Source organism: Fukomys damarensis, unplaced genomic scaffold (genome assembly GCF_012274545.1).
Source record: "Fukomys damarensis isolate Sample0158 unplaced genomic scaffold, DMR_v1.0_HiC HiC_scaffold_11, whole genome shotgun sequence".
Classification (NCBI taxonomy): Eukaryota; Metazoa; Chordata; class Mammalia; order Rodentia; family Bathyergidae; genus Fukomys; species Fukomys damarensis.
The window spans coordinates 35640479-35645407 of record NW_022900923.1 but is presented as its reverse complement, the minus strand read 5'-3'; the positions used below and the strand labels follow the sequence as shown (position 1 = coordinate 35645407).

Below are 4929 nucleotides of genomic sequence, written 5' to 3'. Positions count from 1 at the left end.
CCTGTGGAAAAAATACTACACACTTTAGATCATGCTTTGGGCTAGAAAATTGATTGTAAAACAATTTATATTGTTTATTTCAGCTAATATATATATATATATATATACATATATATATGAGATTTTTGTCCTACATTTAATCTTCTATTACGATTTAATTATCATGTATTATATAGGCTTCTTACCATAAAAATAAGAACTCTTCAAAGACATTGATTACATGATTACATGACATTGCATCAGTCATCAATTTTTAATTGATTATATTTAGGTTTTCATAAATTTTTACATTGCATTATTATATTTCTCTATCAGTGATATAATGTTATGAACTTCGTGAAACTTTGTTTTCCAGAAAGACCAATGCATACTCCCACAGTGGGGTTTAATAAGACTACATAAAGGTCCATTTCCAATGCTAACTCTCTTTTATTATAAAATAAATGTTAAGAAAATTTACCTGTGCTATCTTCTCTTAAAATAATTAGATATGATTATTACTAAAAAGATGGAAGCTGATAAATATAAATAGATCATATCACCATGTACCTGGAGAAGAACAAATATATAAAGCCATTTTTAATGGATACAAGAAAGCCTTTACAGTCAAACAAACCTAGAAATAAAGTTAATTACTAATACTCAGAGATATGTAATACTGAATGATTTGAAAAACTTTCTAAACCTCAAACTTTATTTTGTTATTTTTCATTGTTTATTGGTTGAATTTAGAAATACATAATGATCACATTCAACATATAGAATTCATACCTGTCATATATTTTAATCTTACTTTTTTCTATTCTCCCCCCCTCCCTTCAGCTCTTCCCCTCCTTATTTACAAATCTTTGTTTTTATTTTATCTTTCTTTTCTTTCTTCCTTTTCTCCTCTTGCCTCCTTAGTGCCTCTTTCCATTTGAACTTTTTCTTCACATTTTGACATTACCTATTATACATTTTTGTCCATTTTTACACAGTATTTTTCTCACACCAAATAAACAATGAGATATTTACACATACGTGTCTGATTTATTTCACATAAGAATATGGTCTCTAGTTGCATCTCTTTTGCTATAAATGTCTCAGGTATATCCTTCTTTATGGCTGAATACTACTCCATTATACATTTTTTAAAAAACCACATCTTTATCCATTCATCAATTGATGGGCATTTGGGTTAATTCCAAGATTTACCTATTACAAATTGTGCTGCTTTGAATATGGGTGTGCATATATCACTGTGGTATGATGCTTTTAATACCTTTGGGAAGATACTGAGAAGGGAGATAGCCAGGTCATGTGGAACCTCTAGTCATTTTTTGAGGAATCTCCACACTGATTTCCACAGTGGTTGCACCAGTCTGCACTGCCACCAAAGTGGACCCAATCCAAAAATTAGCATCTGAAATGAACAGATATTTCTCAGATGAAGTAGAAACAGCAAATAAACATATGAAAAATATTCATTGCCATTGGTCATCCAAGAGATACAAATGAAAACAATGCTGAGATTTCACCTCACCCCATAGAGAATGGCTGCTATTAAGAAATCAATAACAAATGCTGCAAGGGCTGTGGGGCAAAGGAGCTCTTCTCCACTGCTGGTGCGAGTATAGACTGATGCAACCACTGGAAATTAGAATGGAGAGACCTCGAAGAACTGGGATTGAAAATCCCATTTGACCCAGTTATTCCCCTGCTGGGCATCTTTCCAAAAGAATTAAAAGAATAATACATATCAATTTATGTGCACTTATGTTCCTAGCAGCACAGTTTGTAATAGCTCAAAACTTGGAAACAGCCCAGTTGCCCATTAACAGGAGGCTGGATAAAGAAAATGTGTTTAATTTTCAAACTTTTATTTTTAAAACACAATATTATAAACATGGAGTACAAGGGATGTAAAATTGCAAGTACACTGAACATTATGGCAGACAAACTTGCTCCTTTCCTCATAAATCTTAGTTTTTGTTCAAATCATTTTTAAACTGAATGTGTTTGGAACAGAAGAATAGATTTTGATTCAATGAACAATCACTCAATCTGAAGAACTTTCTTGTGAAAAAGAATTACATGTAGTTTGGACACCATTTAAAAATCAATGCTCTTTATAGATTTCAGGGGGCTTATTGTTAGCTCACTTGTTCCTGCTAATATCTGCTCAATTGTTCCTAATAAGTCTAAGTTTATTACTTGAAAAATTTGCCAGAATTTTTACTGGAAATGACATTATCAGATAATAATCATTTCCATGTACTGAAGATAAATCTAATTTTTTAAAAAAATTTTGGAGTTCAGGAAATTTGTTTTTTATTATACTATTAAGAAACATTCTTTTGCTGCACAAGAAATTACAGTATTGGGGCTTTACTGTGATTATTCTAGGAACTGAATTATGAAGAGTAATAATAGAAGTTCCCTCACTTCTACGTTCCCTTGATAAACATTGGCAGTAAAATCAAAGTGCAAAAGTCCAACAATAATTTCAAATTCTGATAAATTCTACAAATGAAGAAATAGTTTGGTATGAGAGAAAATGACTCATAGGTTGGTAAACACTGCCAGTTCCTTCGTAGTGGCATTTGGAGTAAGACTTGGAAGCAAGGAAACTGCTCAGGGCAGGAGGAAATGCAAACGTTCCTGAAGCATGAATAAATTTGGTTCAATTTGGAAGAAAATTAAGGTGACTGTGATTGAAAAATAAAAAAAGATAATTGAACATGAAATTTTGAAGAAAACAAGGTTGAAATTATGAAGGAATTTGATAACGAAGTTAAAAGCTTGCGTTTTCCTCTGGTTTGAATGGAGAATCGTGGAAGGTTTTCAAGAAGAAAATATAGTGATCTGATTTAGATCTTCAGCAGACTGTTCTGCCACTGCGCAATGGATCCCCATGAAATAGGCAGACATCGAAGTAGTGTAAGAAAATAACGACGTTGACTAGGACGTCTTCATGACGATGGTGAAAAGTGGAGATTCAAGACGAACTGCACAGAAGGACTTTCTTTTTTCAGGATGCCAAGGATTGAACCCAAGGCATTCACAGGGCGTTACTTCCTCTGCCCTTTATGATTAATTTTTTATTTTTATTTTGAGAAATTCTCACTCAAGTGCAAAGTTGCCCAGGCTAGATCCAAACTTGTGATCCACAGCCTCCCAGAGGGCTTGCATTACAAGCTTCTGCCCATATGCTCTGCTCAGAAGAAAGTCTGCTGGGTGGAACTCAGTATGTTCACCAAGTATTGATCACCAGCACTTTACGTCTCTCTTTAAGTGGTAAAATGTGTATGTATTCATCGGAAAGTAATCAAGGGGCTTCCTCCCTCATATGTCGCTAGCTCTCTCTTCTAACCAAAACACTTCCACAGTACACTCATCGCTTCGTGAATTCAGTGTTTCTGCTTGCATCATCGGGGATGCCGTGATTAAAGCTTTCCAACATCCCTGCCATATATGTGTAAACAAGAGAGTAACCAAATGGAGAGCTCAAGTATAACTCTCAAATTTTGTAATTATTGGGTGTGTGAAGGCACCATTTCACAGAAAAGAAGAAGTTGGGAAAAGTGTTCCTTTGGGAAAGGCCATTTGGAACATGTAAATTTTGAATAACTGTTTAGCCAACAAGATAGAGACATCAAGTGGAAATCTATAAACAGGCCACTGGATCTTTTGGGATAATTAAAACTTCCGTATATGATACACAGATAGAAAATTATTTCACTCATATTCTTCTCTGCTTCACTCTTTACTTTGAATTCTAAAGGGAAATGTAAAAATTAGGGCTCATAGCTTGATTTTATATAAAAAGGTAGGATTCGTCTACATGTAAGAAGTCATGCGCATTCAGTGAGTTCATTGTGAAGACCAACAGATACCAGACTGAAGACCCCAGGTGAATCTAGGCATGAGGGAAGAGTGGTTGTTGGGAGTGTTACAGTCAATCTCTCATTCTTCTTCACTTTCTATTTTCAGTGCTGCTAGACATTTTACCTACAAATATACCTTATGTAAAGTATAAGCATGAGTTTCAGATTTTTAGGAACAAATATAGAGAGGACTGTTCCCTAAACCTGGGAACACAGGTATGGAAAATGAAAACTCAGACGTGTTTTCTTGATCCAGAACAGGAAAGTTCTGGAAAAGGAATACATACCATGCTTCTTTTGACAATATCCCTGTCTGATGAAAGGTTCTTAGAACAAATGCTTGTTGAAAAAGTCTAGCTCAAGATTTTGACACTTCTCTTTTTTTCCCACTTTGTAAAATTTTATTTATTTATTTTTCTTTTTTTGAGACAGGGTCTTATACTGCAGTTCAGACTAGATTTGGGCTCACAATGAAAGGTAGGGGCATCTTGAACTCGCATTAATCCTCCTGTCTCAATCTCCAGAGTCCTGGAGTTACAGGTGTGCACCGCCATGCTCAACACCAATCCTCTTATGTGACATTTAGCTTATTAAGCATTAAATTAATGCCGTCAGAATGGTGCAGGCTCTAGTCCCATTACTTTGATAGAAATCCATGAACATTAATTTATTCAAAGACTGTCACTAAAGAACAGCTTATATTATTCTTTCGTTGTAAATTAAAATTTAGAATGCTAACAGAAAACAGAATTTGATGCTTTTATATTGCAGTCATAAGTATTTATGTGATAGAAATTTCATGTTAGATCTAATGGACTGTAACACTTTGCACAATGTTTCAAACAGAGAGAATATGCTGAGTGTTGATTTATACATCCATATCATATTTTGTTTTTAAATTCATGGATTAGTTAAAGGTTTTAAAACAGGTTGATGTGACAATGTAAAACTGACAAGATTGGAGGAAAGGAATTTATTCCAATATTTGATATACTTTGTATACATTTAAGTTGCCCAATTTATAGAGTGAACATGTATGGTCATGTTCAAAGCCCCCCCTAAT

The 4929-nt window shown here is 34.1% G+C and overlaps 1 pseudogene; it reads right to left on the bottom strand.

Annotated features, from left to right (window-relative positions):
- LOC104851356 overlaps positions 1–4420 on the bottom strand; it is a 41806-nt pseudogene extending 37386 nt beyond the window's left edge.
- Between the last annotated feature and the right edge of the window lie 509 nt (positions 4421–4929).